This window comes from Peromyscus maniculatus, chromosome 12 (genome assembly GCF_049852395.1).
Source record: "Peromyscus maniculatus bairdii isolate BWxNUB_F1_BW_parent chromosome 12, HU_Pman_BW_mat_3.1, whole genome shotgun sequence".
NCBI classification, from domain to species: domain Eukaryota; kingdom Metazoa; phylum Chordata; class Mammalia; order Rodentia; family Cricetidae; genus Peromyscus; species Peromyscus maniculatus.
In genome coordinates, this window is record NC_134863.1 from 13,374,842 (window position 1) to 13,391,487 (window position 16,646).

Sequence of the window (16,646 nt, forward strand, 5' to 3'; positions counted from 1 at the left end):
ACAAACAATCAATCAATGGGACCTCTTGAAACTGAGAAGCTTTTGTAGAGCAAAGGATACAGTCAACAAGGCAAAGCGACAGCCTACAGAATGGGAAAAGATCTTCACCAACCCCACATGTGACAGAGGACTGATATCCAGAATATATAAAGAACTCAAGAAATTAGACATTAAAACGACCAACAGTCCAATTGAGAAATGGGCTTTAGAACTAAACAGAGAATTCTCAACAGAGGAAACTCAAATGGCTGAAAGACATTTAAGGAATTGCTCAACATCCCTAATCATCAGGGAAATGCAAATCAAAACAACTCTGAGATACCACCTTAACGCCTGTCAGAATGGCTAAGATCAAAAACACTGAAGACACTTTATTTTGGAGAGGATGTGGAACTAGGGGAACTCTCCTCCACTGCTGGTGGGAATGCAAGCTTGTACAACCACTTTGGAAATCAATATGGCGCTTTCTTAGAAAATTGGGAAACAATCTCCCCCAAGATCCAGCTATACCACTCCTGGGCATATACCCAAGAAATGCTCAATCATACCACAAGAGCACTTGCTCAGCTATGTTCATATCAGCATTGTTTGTAATAGCCAAAACCTGGAAACAGCCTAGATGTCCTTCAACTGAAGAATGGATAAATAACTTGTGGCACATATACACAATGGAATACTACTCAGCAGAGAAAAACAATGACATCATGAGGTTTGCAGGCAAATGGATGGATCTAGAAAAAATCATCCTGAGTGAGGTAACCCAGACTCAGAAAGACAAATATGGTATGTACTCACTCATAGGAGGATACTAGATGTGGAACAAGGATGACTGGACTGCTACTTACATCACCAGTGAGGCTACCTGGAAAACAGGACCCCAAGAAAGACACGAGGATCGCCCAATGACAGAGAAATGGCTGAGATCTACATGAACAACCTGGACATGAGTGGGAGCAATGAAGGGCGAGGGTCGAGGGAAAGAGAGCGGGAGATCCCAGCTGGATCAAGAACAGAGAGGAAGAACAAGGAATAGGAGACCATGGTAAATGAAGACCACATGAGAAAAGGAAGAAACAAAGTGCTAAAGAGGCCCACAGAAATCCACAAAGATACCCCCACAATAGCTGGATCTTGAGGCAGCTCAATTCCTATTTTTCCAAGGAACTACCACGTTGATTTCTATAGTGGCTGTACAAGTTTGCACTCCTACCAGCAATGGATGAGCATTGCCCATAATCTGTATTCTCCCAGCATGAGCTAACACTTACTTTATTGATCTTAGCCATTCATACAGGCATAAGATGAAATCTCAAGGTAATTTTGACTTGCATTTCCCTGAGGGCTAAGGATGATGAACATTTTTTAAATGTTTTTCAGCCATTTGAGTTTCCTCTGTTGAGAATTCTGTTTAGATCTGTACCCCAGTTTTTAGTTGGGTTATTTGATTTCTTGATATCTAGATTTTTGTAGTTCTTTATGTTTTATTAGCCTTCTATCAAGCATGTACTTGGTAAAAACTGTTTCACATTCTGTAGGCTATTGCTTTGTCCAAAATTTTTGGACAAAAAAAAATGACAATGTCCTCTGCAGTGGAGTTTTTCAGCCAAGTCCCTGTTTTGATCTCACAATCAACTACTCAGCCACATCCCAGAATTATTAAAATGAAACAATTGAATATGTGCTGAAACATGACCAAATAACCAATGACTGTGCTGTTTAGGGAGATAAACATTTTCTAATCCTGGAGCTGAAAGGACAAAATGCTCTTCCAGGTTTGACAAAACCACTAAAGATTTTAGTCAGAGAAAGAAGAATTCACATCATTCTGTATCAGTGGTTCTCAATCTGTGGGCTGTGACTCCTTTGGCAAAATATGTACATCACAATTCATAACAGCAACAAAATTACAGTTATAAAGTAACATCAAAAATGATTTTATGATTGGGGGTCACCACAGCATGAGGAACTGTATTAAAGATCACAGCATTAGGAAGGTTGAGAACCACTGTTCCATATTATGTTGTTTCAAGTATAAGATATTTTCAAACTTAGTTTGATTCTAGTGTGGAAAAAATGATGTGTTATGAACTAATTAATTATGAATTAATCATAACTATTCTTTTGAGAGTTGCTTTTATTAAAAATGTAACTATAGCTGTCAGGCATGGTGCCTCACACTTTAATCCCAGTACTCAGGAGGCAGAGGCAGGCAGATTTCTATGAGTTCAAGGCCAGCCTGATCTAAATAGTGAGTTCCAGGACAGCCAGGGCTACATACAAAGATCTTGTCTCAAGAAACAAGCAAGAAAAGCAACCATATAATGCTAAAAAGTAAGAAGATGCAATATAAGATTTTTTTGCTTTTTATTAGAAGGAAGGATCTATGAGGAAAGTGCTCTTAATTTTTCCTTCACTCTTCTACATCCAAAGTTGAAGACAACTTGTACTAGAGGGTTCACTATGCCTTAACTAGAAAACAACATATGTAGGATGAAGTGCTAAACAGTCTTATTAATAAAAAACCTGGAGCCAGATATTTAGGTTAAAACTGAGAGATCAGAAAAGCAGAAAGAAGCCAGCCACATTCTCACCACTTGGAGATCCCCAGTCAAAGAGACCTACTTCCTGTATACCCACACCTATTTGCTTTTCTGTTCTGCATTTCACTTCCTCTCTTCACCCAGCTACATCACTCCCTCTTTCTGCCAAGCTCTGTCACTTCCTGTCTGTCTGTCCAGACCTTTATGGTTAACTAGTGTTGGAATTCAAGGCATGTGTCACCATGCTTGGCTCTGTTCCCAGTGAACTCACAGAGATCCAGACAGATCCCTGTCTCCTGAGTGATAGGATTAAAGGCATGTGCCTGACTTCTATGTTTAACATAGTGGCTAGCCTTTTCCTCTGATCCTCAGATAAACTTTATTGGGGGGACACAGATAAAATATCACCACATTTCCCCTTTTTGTCTAATAAAAATAAAAAATTATAATTAATATAAGAAAAATTACATACAATAATACAATAACTATATACAATATATACAAGCAATAAATACATTAATGATGTCTAGTCCATTTGCATTTGACAAATTCAGAGAAAATATTACGTTATCTATCCTATTTTGGTAAATCCAAAATGTACCTAATTCACTTTCTATCCTAACTTGTATTACCAACCAAAAGCTATCTTCTATGTCTTTCAAAATTATACACTTTACACCTCTTAGTGAGTTTCTTTTCTGAAATTGTTAATGAGTAAAACTATAACTATAACTATCTAATCTTCAACTCCCTCAGAGATCTGAGAAGGAAATAATATTACCTAGTAAGTGCAAACAAGTGACTTCCAAAATATGTGAGTTATGACAGAAACAGCCAGCTACCTGGACAGTCACCCGAGGTTTCTCTGTAACATTGGGGCATCATCTTTGGCCAACAGGCTTAGCATATCTGACAGATGCATCTGTGTAGCAGGGTTTTCTAAAGAGCCTTCCTACCTTGTCTTGGCAAGGATTGGCAGTCCTTTGTTTTGTGTCCTGCTTGTCCAATTTGGATAGCATACTGTCAATACTTGATGCAAGGGGACTTTCTTGCCTAGTGGCTAACTTTTGCCACAGTTAAAATAGACTCCATATAGAGGCTCTTCAATGCCCATCTTCTCTGAAGTAGATTGGTGGTGCCAGGAGCAGACATGTCTCATAGTCATAAAAAAAAAAAGAAGAAAAAACTATGTTATTAAAACATCTTAAATGCCATATTCTGTAGACCTCTGAAGGATTTGAAGATGACCTGTCTATCTAAATATATCTCTGCTTGACCTTGAAAACATACCTAATATGACTACAAGTTTGATTGTAATGACTACTAACTTACATTCCTTTATATCCTAATTAGTTGGTAATAATAACTTTCAAGGATTAGCAGACTGCATTACACTGTTAAATAAAATGTATAGGTACAATAACTTGAACAGGATTAGAAATATATATATAATATATTCTAACAAAATCGATCTCAAATTGGTATCAATATACATAATTTGTATACAATATACAAAAATCCAATCCAATGTAAAATATTTAAAACTAGTAGTTGCTTTCTAAAAGTACATTAAATACTCTACCTTTTTATCTTATATCTATATAAATCAGTCTCAAATTTGTAGCAATATATAATTTTTATACAATATATAAAAATCTAATCCAATGTAAAATATTTAAAACTAGTAGTTGCCTTTTAAATGTAGATTCAATAATCTACCTTTTTATCTATATCATATCTATATCTGCTTTTTTTTTCTTTTCAGAGTAGATTCAATAATCTGCCCTTTATTCTATCATCTCTATATCTTTTTTCAGAGTATATTCAATAATCTACCTCTTATCTATATCCTCCTTTTTCTTTTTTTCTTTCTTTTTTTCAAACAAGAACCTTAAATCTAATCTCCTTTGTTTAGCCTTTTTCCTGACCATTAATAATAACAACTTGTAACCAACCATCCTAAACAATGACAATTATCCAAAACCCATTGAAAAACCAAAAACTACCCACCCTACCTCTTGGGAATGAGGGCATCATATTCTTAAATTTACTTCCTGCTGTTTGGGGGTAAAGGCATCTTTAGGGGATCCTGAAAAGAAAAATCTTGTGTTAATTGTCAAGTTCTGGGAGAGGTAGCTGTATCATTTGTTGTCCAGTCTCTGCATAATGCAAAAGTGCAGGGCTTATCTCAAGTCCTTGTTCTAGTAGTCTGTGAGGCTGGATCATCTCAGCTAGTCATCTTGAAATTGTCCTGAGCTGATCTTTGGGTGACGTTTGTCAGCTTAGTGGTATTATTATTGTCCATGTGGAATCATCATTGTGGAACCCCCATCATCTTTCTGGAGACTTCAAATTTGCTGTTAGGCATGGGTGTTTCCCATACAATATGAGGCAGAATCCAATCAGCTCTCTTTATAAGTTCAATTCTATCACTTTGGGGATATTTGCTGTTAATCTCTACCAAAAAAATTACTGTAAGCTCTTTGCCAAGGTTCACTTTCTACCCATAATTTGTCAATGTCATCCTTAGTTAAAGGTACTACAGTTTCTGCTGGGCCTATTCCTGCTAATTGATGAAGTCTCAATTTTCCTTTTAAAATCAACTCAGATCTTTTCCACAGAAGTTTTTAATTTTTTACTCTGTTTATTTGGTAGAAATATCCATTCCAATATAATATCTTCCCTATGCATTAAAATTCCTATAGGAGAATGCTTAGACGGTAAAATAAGCAATATGTAATCAAGTTTTGGATCTACATGATCCACACATGCATCCTGTATTTTCTTTTCCATCAAGGCCAATTCTCTCTCAGATTCAGCTGATAATTTTCTTGAACTATATAAGTCCTGCTCACCTTCTAAGGTTTTAAACAAATTGCTTAGTTCATCATTTTTTACCCCAACAACAGACCATAGATAGGAAATGTCTCCAAATAATTTTTGAAAGTCAGTAAAAGTCTGTAATCGATCTCTCCTAATTTGTACCTTTTGGGGTCTAATTTTTTGTAAACCTATTTTATAGCCTAAGTAATTAGTAGAATCTCCTCTTTGTATCTTTTCAGGAGCAATTTGTAATCACCAACAAGGCAAAATTTTCTTTACTTTATCAAACATTCTTTTTTTTTTTTTTTTTTTTTTTTGGTTTTTCGAGACAGGGTTTCTCTGTGTAGCTTTGAGCCTTTCCTGGGACTCACTTGGTAGCCCAGGCTGGCCTCAAACTCACAGAGATCCGCCTGGCTCTGCCTCCTGAGTGCTGGGATTAAAGGCGTGCGCCACCACCGCCAGGCGATCAAACATTCTTTCTAAGATATCTGCATTTGAATCAGCTAGTAAAATATCTTCCGTGTAATGATAAATTATAGATTTAGGAAATTGTTTACATATCACTTCCAATGGCTGTTATACAAAATATTGGCACAAAGTTGGGCTATTTAACATTCCCTGTGGGAGAACCTTCCATAGATATCTCTTAACCGGCTGAGAATTATTATAAGTAGGCACTATGAAGGCAAATCTTTCTCTGTCTTTTTCTTGTAAGGGTCTTGAGAAGAAACAGTCTTTTTAATCAATAACTATAAGAGGCCATCCTTTAGGTAACAAAATAGGCAAAGGAATTCCAGATTGTAGAGAGCCCATTGGCTGAATTACCTTGTTAATTGCTCTTATGTCTGTTACCATTTTCCATTTACCAGATTTCTTTTCAATAACAAATACAGGAGAATTCCAAGGGCTGGTTGATTCTTCAATATGATGACCATTTAACTGCTCTTGTACCAGCTCTTCTAGAGCCTTCAGTTTCTCTGTTGTTAAAGGCCATTGTTGAACCCATACAGGCTTGTCTGTTAACCATTTTAAAGGTGGAGCTGTTGGTGTCTTTGGAGGATCAGCAGTTGTGCCCAGTTCTTATACAAGCTGGATGGCCAGTGACTGTTCTTTATAATACCTCTTAATATTCCTCTCAGAAACATGTGTTAGTTTATGGTTTGTTTCTGAGGTTGGAGGAATGTTAATCTGGGTATTCTATTGTTGTAATAGATCATGGCTACATAAATTCATAGCTATATTAGCCATATATGGCTTTAATTTTCATCTCTGTCCTTCTGGCCCTATATATTTGACTCATCTTGTGCTCTGTTTCACTTGAGATAATGTTCCAGTCCTTAACAGCTGAACATTTACCTCCCGAACAGGCCAATTTGGATGCAAAATGCTGATGCAATTATTGTGATATCCATACCTCTGTCTACAAAACTTTCCAAGAGAACATCATTTATTTGTATTTTTAATTTTGGTCTTTGTTCATTTATAGAAGTTAGCCAAAAAATTAACTTTATGGTTTCTCCTGAATTTTCTGTTCTCTCTGCTATAGCTGTTCTATCACCTCAAACAGTCTGGCTTATTCCAATTGGTATTTGGTTATTTAATTGCTCTGAGAAGGGGTTTCTTCTAAGATGGCAGGAAAAGACTGAACAGAATTTGCCATGGGTGCCTGTGAGAGGCCTCTCAGGGGGTTTTCCAACAGCAAAGGCAAAGGATTACCTTGTCTGTCCCTTGTTGATCTACATTTGTTATTTCAAAGTTTACCTTTACCACACCTTCTGCATAATCTAGAAGGGAGGGGCATTCTGTTGCCATTGTTCCTTGAAGAAACATTGTTTCTAGAAATACCCTGTTTATAGTCCCTTTATAGGTGACCTGGTTTACTGCAATTAAAGCATCTAACATTATTATTTTTCTTCAAAGCTCTTAAAATCACCTCTCCTATCCACATATCATGGTCATGAGACTCAGTGTTAATTGTGTCCCTGATCTGATCCTCCAAGGGTGCTGGTCTGATCTTTAATGGCCTGATTTTTCTTTTGCATGCTGCATTCATGTTCTCAAAAGCCAAAGATTCAATTATTATCTGTCTAGCTTCTGAATTTGGTATCATTCTATTTTCTGCTGAAGACGGCCTTTGTAAAAAAATCTATGAAGGTTCTTTCAGGCCCTGTTTAACTTTCTTAAATGACTCATTTTTTTTTCTGCTTCCTGAATTCTGTCCCATGAATTCATGGCTTCCATGTGGCATAGGATTAGGGTTAGGTTATCATATAAACATTGTCTTTGTATATCAGCATAATCACCTTCTCCAAGAAGCTGATCCTGGGAAATTTCCACACCTCTAGTCCTACATTATTGTTCTATAGTTTTGGCCTCCTCTATCCACCACATTCTCCACTATAACTGTGGACTGACCTCTAGGACAGCTGTAACCAATTCTTTCCAGTCCTGAGGAATAATTCTATTACAAGATGGGCATGAGTTTAACATTTGCTTTTCTATTGAGAGCCACTGGTAGCAAAAGTCCATGGAGTATACAGCAGTGACAACTAGAGTTCAGAAGGTCAACCTATCAGAACTAAGGGTTCTGTTAGAGGAAACCATCATGCAAGGCATTGTGGAATTACTGCCTTTTGAATGAACTGGCTGTCTCTTGTTGTAAACTTCTTGTGCAATAACAGCTATGATTCTCCCTATTTACCGTGCATCTCCATGTTGTATGTACATATAATCTCACGATTGTATCTCAATCTTGGGCACAACTTTCCCTATACATTTGGGGTAATTGGATAACTGTCCCTAGCTGTGTCTATTTTTCATTAACATATATCTGGCCAGGGCCATTCTCTGGACAAAAGTATTTCAGCAAAGATACCTTTTTCCAAGGACAAATGCAGAGAAATAAACATTAGCTCATCTCACCCACAGATAGAGAAAAGAACCACTAACAATTAAATCCTCAACTCCTTATCTTCACCCCGGGTTATTTATACAAGGCCCTAACTTAAGAGATTTACTGCTCACATTCCAGGGATGATGTTTTAGCTATTTGCTAGTTACTGAGTTAAGGCAATTACTTCCCACTGACCCAAGGAGATTGCCTTCAAGGCCAGGCAGGCATAGGTGCCAACCTTCTTTCTTGTGCAAATTAAGTTTTAATTCCTCCTCAGTCAGGTGCTATTCCTAGATTTTCTGCTCAGCAATTACTCTGAGTGAAAGTGCTTTTTCTAACCAAATGCTACTTGCTCTGACATAGGTTGCTTAGCCACCTAGCATATGCCCCCTTCCTATCAGAAAGCAGCTGCAGCCAGGATGAGCAGGAAAAATGGCACCAAAGACAGTTTACTTTATTGTGACTTATTGAACCCTAACAGTCTACCTAGCCATTTCTAGATTATAGTTTGAGCACATAAATTTCCTAATTGATCTTAGTCTTTAATTGACACTACCAGAGAACTCCCCTTTAGTCACTCCCCTTTTGGTTTGTAATTGGAAGCTGACAATTATTGCTTTATGTGTGGATCCTTATCCCCTCTCTCTGAGACCCTGAAAACTTCAAGCCTCACATTGCTTTGCCAAAGAATTACTGTTTGGGTATATATGCTGGTTCTCTGAGAGCACTGAAGAGAATTTATTGAGAAGAACAAAGATGAGGACAGAGACAGAAAGAACTAGATAGACACGAGAGAAGAGCAGAAAGGACCGAGACCAGAAGGGACTGAGAAAAGCTAAATATGAGAACGGAAAAGAAACTGTGTAGATAGAATTGACTTAGAAGGATATAGTGAATGGACTAAGGAATTCAGTATGCTTATATTCATTGGATATCCCTCAGATTAGAGTCCTCAGCTGCTTTTTGGACTCTTCCACGGACCCTGGGAGCAAACAATATAGGCTGGACCTGTTATTGATAGTGTTACTTTACAAATGGAGAATGCATTCCATATGATACTATAGCTTCTTTAAATCTCCTCAGATCTAACATTTCCACTGGAGTCCAGTTAGCTCGTACACACCCTTGAGCATGTGGCAGTTCCTGTAAGGTTAGCAGGTAGATTAATGTTTGCTGTCTGGTAACCTGAGGCTGTTTCTCTGTAACCACATGATTCAATCCTGAGATACATTCACCTTTAAATTCTTCTGTCTGGGTCTGAATTTCTCTATAATTCATTTTAACAGGTTTTTCTAAAGCTTTTATCTTGGCACTCAAATTGGTCAACCTTTTTAATGTTAAAATAAAAATGATCAAGCAAATAATATTCATAATTAATGTTATGTACACCTCATCAACATGAATTATCCTCTCATTTAATTGTTCCATTTTCAGACTGCCTAATGTGTTATCAAACAGAGACCAAATTCCTTCCATTGTAAAAATGTTTCCCACTTTTTAATGTGGGAAAAAATTCCCTTTTAACTAATTTCTCCTTTTAAGATATCTTAATTGAGTTACCAAGTCTGTTAACTGTGTAGAACAGTAGAAGTCCGAGGGAATTTCAAAGCAGCTACCTAATGTGGTAGCAGTCTGAGATGAGAATCCAGAGAGAGTCCACCACCCACCAGGAGAGAAAAAGCCAAAGAGACTTTGGCCCATGTGAGGTAGGGATCCAACTTCGTGCAGTTCTGGCCTAAGCTGTAAGGCCACAAGCAGCTTTTCAGGCAATTCTTGCCACAATCCTCGGAGCACCAATTGTAAAATGAATCTTAAAAGGTCTTATAAAATAAAAAACATGGAGCCAGAAATTGGGGTTAAAGCTGAGAGATCAGAGGAATAGGACAAGCCACAAGCCAACCTCACCTCACTGACCTTCAGTCTCCAAAGAGACCTACTTCCTGTATACCCACACCTATATTCATTCCTTTCTGTTCTGCTAACTCATTTCCTCTCACTGCCCAGCTATATCACTTCCTCTTCCTGTCCAGTTCTGTCACCTCCTGTCTGTCTATACAGACCTCCAGACCTTTATGGTTAACTAGTGTTGGAATTTAAGTCATGTGCCACCACACCTGGCTCTGTTCTTAGTGTGGCCTTGAACTCACAGAGATCCAGACAGATCCCTGACTCCTCAGTGATAGGATTAAAGGCGTGTGCTACCATTGTCTGACTTCTACGTCAAATATAGTGGCTGGCTTTTTCCTCTGACCTCAGATAAACTCTATTGTTGGGGCACAGATGAATTATCACTACAATTGAATATGTTTTTACATCAGTACCATGCCCTTTTTATTAATATGGATCTGTAATATAACTTCAAATCAGGTATGGTGATAACTTCAGTGATTTGGTTTTTGCTTAGGATTGTTTTGCCTCTCCAGAGTCTCTTGTGTTTCCATATGGACTTTAAAATTGCTTTTTTGTGTGTGGAGGGGAGTGTGTCTGTTTTGGTTTTTTTCAAGACAGGATTTCTCTGTGTAATGGTCCTGGATGTTCTGGAACTCACTCTGTGGAGGAGACTGGCCTCTGCCCCCTACGTGCTGGAATTAAAAATTGTGAGCCACCATATCTCACTTAAGATTGCTTTTCTGTTTCTGTGAAGAATGTCACTGGATGTCTGGTTGAGATTGCTCAGTATTGACTCTATATTGGATTTTGTAAGATACTGTTTTCACTGTAGTTGTAACCAACCGTCTTATTAAATAAGAAACACAGAACCAATGTAAAAGAGAAAGGCGAGAGCTCAGAGCTCAGAGCTAAAATCTTACCCTTCCTCCTGCGGTGCTCCTAGCTCCCCGAAAGAGAGCTATTTCCTGGGTGTATATCTTTAAATAGTCTTTCTGTTCTGCCTTCTCATTGGCTGTAAACCCAGACACATGACTGCCTCGTCACTGCCTGTAAGTACAACCCTCTAGGTCTTAAAGGCGTATGTCTCCAATGCTGGCTGTATCCCTGAACACACAGAGATCTATGAGATTAAAGGTGTGTGCCACCACTGCCAGGCTCTTTCTATGGCTGTAATAGCTCTGACCCCCGGGGAACTTTATTTATTAACATACAATTAAAATCACATTTCAGTACAAATAGAATACTACCATATTTCACAATTATTGATCCTTCAAATCCATGAACATGTTTTACATCTTCTAGTGTCTTACTTGATTTTTTTTTCTTGAGTATTTTGAATTTTTCATTTTAGAGATCTTTCATATCCTTGGTTAGGTTTTTCCAAGGTACTTTTTTCTTTTTTGAGGCTGTTAAAAATTGAATCACTGTCAGGCGGTGGTGGCACACACCTTTAATCCCAGCACTCAGGAGGCAGAGGCAGGCAGATCTCTGTGAGTTTGACTCCAGCCAGGTCTACAGAGTGAGTTCCAAGACAGCCAAGGCTGTTACACAGAGAAACCCTGTCTTGAAAAACCAAAAAAAAAAAAAAAAAAAAAAAAAAAAATTGGATTACTTCCAAGATTTCAGTTTCTTTGTCATTGATATATAGGAAGGATTTGTGTGTTACTTTTGTGTCCTGCCATTGAACGTGTGTATCAGTTCTAAAAGTTTTCTGGTTAGTCTTTATAAATAAATCATAGTTTTATGATTTATGTATAAATCATAGCAGATGCAGATAGGGGCCTTTGGCTTCTTTCCTTTGCTGTTTGTATCCTTTTATGTGCTCCCCTTGTCTTGCTCTAGCTAAGGCTTCCAGGACTATACTGAAGAAGAGTGGAAAAGTTGGACACCTTTGTCTCGTTCCTTATTTTAGTGGAAGTGCTTTGAGGGTTTTCCCCATTTAATATCATGTTGGCTGTAGGCTGTCATATGTAGGCTTTATTATATTACGATTTTTTTTCCTAATCCAAGTCAGAACCTTTACCATGAAGGAATGATAGGTTTTGTCAGTGTTTTTTCTACATCTGTCCAGATGTCCATGGTGTTTCTGTCCTCGGCTCCATTTGTGTGACTTAGAACATTTATTGGCTCACATCTGTTGCGTTCCTGTATCTCTGATCAAGTTACACCACCAGCTTCATCATGGTGAATGATCTTTTTGATGTATTTGCAATTATTTAGTTTAAGGTCATCATGGGAATTAGTTTGTTGATTCTCTCACTCCATGTCTTTATCTGCCTTTGGTTTGGAAGTGTTTCTTCCATTTCTATGGAGTGGCTTGAGAAGCATGGGAGGGCTTCATAAACATCACCATGACTCCATCTGGGCCTGGACTGCTTTTTGTTGGGAGAGCTTTAATTACTGCTTAAATCCATTGCATGTTATAGATCTTTTAAAACTATTCATCTCATCTTGGTTCAATTTTAGTAAGTCACATTGTCTAGAAATTCATCCATTTCTTTTTGATTTTCTGACTTAGTGGAATATGTATTTTCAACATGAGACGTGGTGTTTTGTGTAAGTTATGTTTTTGTTTATATGTTTTAGTTTGATGTGAATGGGTGTTTTGCCTGAATGTATGTCTGTGCATCATATTTTGCAGTGCCCAAGGAGGCCAGAAGAGGCCATCAGATCCCTGGGACCAAACTTATAGACCAGCTGTGAACTACCATGTGGGTGCTGGGAATTGAACCCAGGTCCTCTGGAAAAGCAACCAGTGCTTTTACCCAGTGAGCTGTCTCTAACCTCCAGACCTGATGTTTTTCATTTCACTGGTATCTGGTGTGATGGTTCCCTTTTTACCTGTAATTGTATAAGTTGGTGTCTTCTTTCTTTTGGTTAGTTTGGTTTGTCAATCTTATTTATCTTTTCAAAGAACCCACTCTTAGTTTCAATGATTATGTTTTTCTTTTCATTTCTATTTCATTAATTTCTGGACTGATCATAAAGATTTCTTTTCATTTACTTACTTGAGGTTTGGCTTATTCTTTTTTTTTTTTTCCTTTTTACGAAAATCCTTTAAGGTGTATCATTCATAGTATTTGCAATGTCTCTGATTTCTTCATCAACATGTAGAGCTGTAAAGGTCCCTGTAGGACTGCTTTCATTGTGTCCCAGAGGTTCTGAGACATTGTTTTCACTGTCATTTAGTTCCAGGACCCATTCATTGTTCAATAGTCTGTTGCTTCTGTTGTACACGTTTCACAAAACCCCCAAAGACCACCAAGAAGTCTTTTTCCAGTGCAAGCACATAAGGGTCCTTTTCCCAATTTGACCTCCTCCCAATTTGGGTAGCTTTTGCCTGCTTGCCAACCTTGACCAGATGTCCTCCCTATGCTAATTCTCTGATGGTTTCCACCCTCCTGAGTGCTTAAGGGAAGTTCCTTGTTGGTGTATCCTGCATATTGGGCATTAACAGCTTAGATGCAAGATTGTAAATATCAGTAGCAAACTTCTGCCCTCCGGGGTTCTCCCATTTTGCTGTAAGCCTGTATTTAAGGTTTCCTCCCTCTTTCAATAAACAGCATTCAGCATTCTGCTGAGGCGAATGACCCGCTGTCTTTTGTCTCTGTTTTTCAGTCCACAGCCCCTCACTCAGACATAGTGAATGGGTGGTGGTAGCGCAGGTGTTATTGCTACAAATGGAGGTCCCGAGATCCAAGAAAGAAGGGACATCGCTGATGGACACCCAGGTAAGCCTGGCCAGCAATTTAAAGAAAAAAAAGAAAAGATAAGGGTGAATTGAAATGGGTGCAGCTAGCTCACAGTCAGTTAACTGGACTGTTGAAGCAGGAGGGCACTGAAGTTAAGATAGGGCAAGACAGCTAAAGATTTTAAATAAAAAAGGAAATCTTCCCAACAGAGAAGAGGGAGGGAAAGGAAATTTCCCATTAGAAAAGGTAGAAAAAATTTAATCAAGAAAAAAGGATTTTCCCGGTAAAAGGGGGGAAATTTTTGAAACTAGACCTAAAGATTTTTAGGGCCCTGTGGAGGAAGGATGAAGAAAAGATAAAAGCCTCTTCCCAGTAGTAATGGAGGAAGAAAAGGCTCTTTCCAATTTTAGAATTTTCAAGATAGCCAAAACTCTGAGCTCTTTCTGCCTGCCAGCACAGAGCGGCAGCATCTGAATTACAAAGAGTCATAGAAGTTTCGTTGTCTGTTTGCTTAATTTTGGTTTAAATGTTCATTTTTTTCTCAGAGTGGGAATAATTCAATATATAGAATCCCTTCATGGGAAATGTTTTTCTGTTTTTCCCTTAATGGTGGGAATAACTCATTATTAGGTAGTCCCTTCATGGGAGTAAGAGAACGTTTAAATGTGAGTGCTCGTGTGTGGGGCACGCGTCCAGCAAGGCAGCGAAGGCGTGTGCGAGACAGCCCAGAGCAGCAGGCAGGCGGGTACACACAGGCAGGAGGCATAGCCACAAGGCCCATGAGGGGAACAGGCTCATGGGCGGGCAAGTGAGCAGAGGCCAGGAGAGGGACTAGCACTAAAAGTTTAAACGGGCCCAATTTCTGGTGAAAAATGGTTTCGGTCAGGACATGGAATGCTAAGTCAATGCTGTTTGAATTTCCAGGGATATTAATCATTCATGTATAAAGGATGTTCTGTTCTTTTGATTGTCTTAATAAATTCTCAGATGAATGATTGACTCTCATGGTAGATAAACTAAGGAACAGAATTCATAATTTTGAACTATATATTAGGTATGCTTTTGTCTGTTGATCATTACTGAAAATTTGGCTCTGCTCTTTAAGTTGCTTTCTAGAATTCTATAGAAATATAACACCTGAGCCAGGTGGTGGTGGTGCACACCTTTAATCCCAGCAATTGGGAGGCAGAGCCAGGCAGATCTCTGTGAGTTTGAGACCAGCCTGAGCTACCAAGTGAGTTGCAGGAAAGGCGCAAAGCTAAACAGAGAAACCCTGTCTCGAAAAACCAAAAAAAAAAAAAAGAAAGAAAGAAAGAAAGAAAGGAAGGAAGGAAGGAAGGAAGGAAGGAAGGAAGGAAGGAAGGAAGGAAGGAAGAAAAGAAATATAACACTTGAAATTCATTGGGTTGTTAGCTTATTAAATGTTATTGCTAAGGTAAACCCATAAAAAATAATCTCTTACTGATAAAGAGGTTACAAAATTATTTTTCCAGTAAATAAAATACAGATAAATTGTTTGATCCACATTGTTAATAATTGGCTATTTGTGCTAATGTGTTACTTGAAGATTTTATAAAAATACTACAGAGTATTGCCAAAAGTTACCTCTTCAAATCCTATAGAGATTGTATTTAATGCTTTTATAATTGACATATGTAAAAAGGACCATGGAAATAGAGGCTGGTGATAGAACTGCTCAATTATTATTGCTTTCATATTTCAAATGCAAAATTGTGCCTATATATAGAACTGGAGGTTTTTGAAGTACAGGAGAAAAGGTGATTTGACAAACAGATATCAATGATAAACAGCCTAAATTAAAAAATACAATTATATGGGATTGAGATTGAAAGACTACTGGATTCTGGTGCGGGACATATCTATAGTTTACAAGAATCCTGAGATCCAAAATGGCCTCCACAAGAAATCAGGAAAATGAGGGCTATTACAAGATCTTAGAGCTGTAAATACAATCATGCTTCTCATGGGAGCAACACAGCCTGGTTTGCCTGCCCCGTGGCAATTCCTAAATATTGACATTTAATTGTGATTGACTTATATGGATGATATTTTAAAGATAAAAAACTTGTTTTTGATGCCTTTTCTAAATTACAAGAGGTTCTTAGCCTGGCTAATTTACAGATAGCCCCAGAAAAGATACAGGTATCCTTTCTCCATCATTATTTAGGTCATGAATTGTTACACACATTGTTACACACAGGCATACTTCCACAAGAGATTAATCTGCGTATGGATCAGCTACCCACGCTTAATGATTTCCAAACCTTTCTGGGAGATACTCAATGGCTTTGATCCACTTTAAAGATTCCAACAGGTCAGCTTCATCCTTTGTATGTCTTAAAGGGCAACCCTGACCCTTTATCTCCCCGTGAATTAACAGCTGAAGGGCATACAGGCCTACAGTGTGTCCAAGGGGCCCTGGAACAGGCTCACATGCAGTATATAGATCTTTCTTCTCCCTTATTGTATTTGATATTTTGTTTTACTCATTCACCTACTGGAGTGTTTTGGCAAACAGGTCCTATTCTATGGGTATATTCCCTAGCTTCTCCAGCAAAAACCATTACTCCTTATCCTCAGGCTGTTGCTCAGATTATATTTAAGGGAATCAAGATCAATGTTCAAACTTTTGATAAAGAGCCAGATATTGTGGTGACCCCAGACACCCAGTCTCAAAATGGTTGCAAGCTAATGATAATGATTGGGCCATATTGACATGCTCCATGCAGGGTCGGTTTGATACTCACTAGCCCTCTAATAATGTGTGTCAATTTTTTTAATTGCATC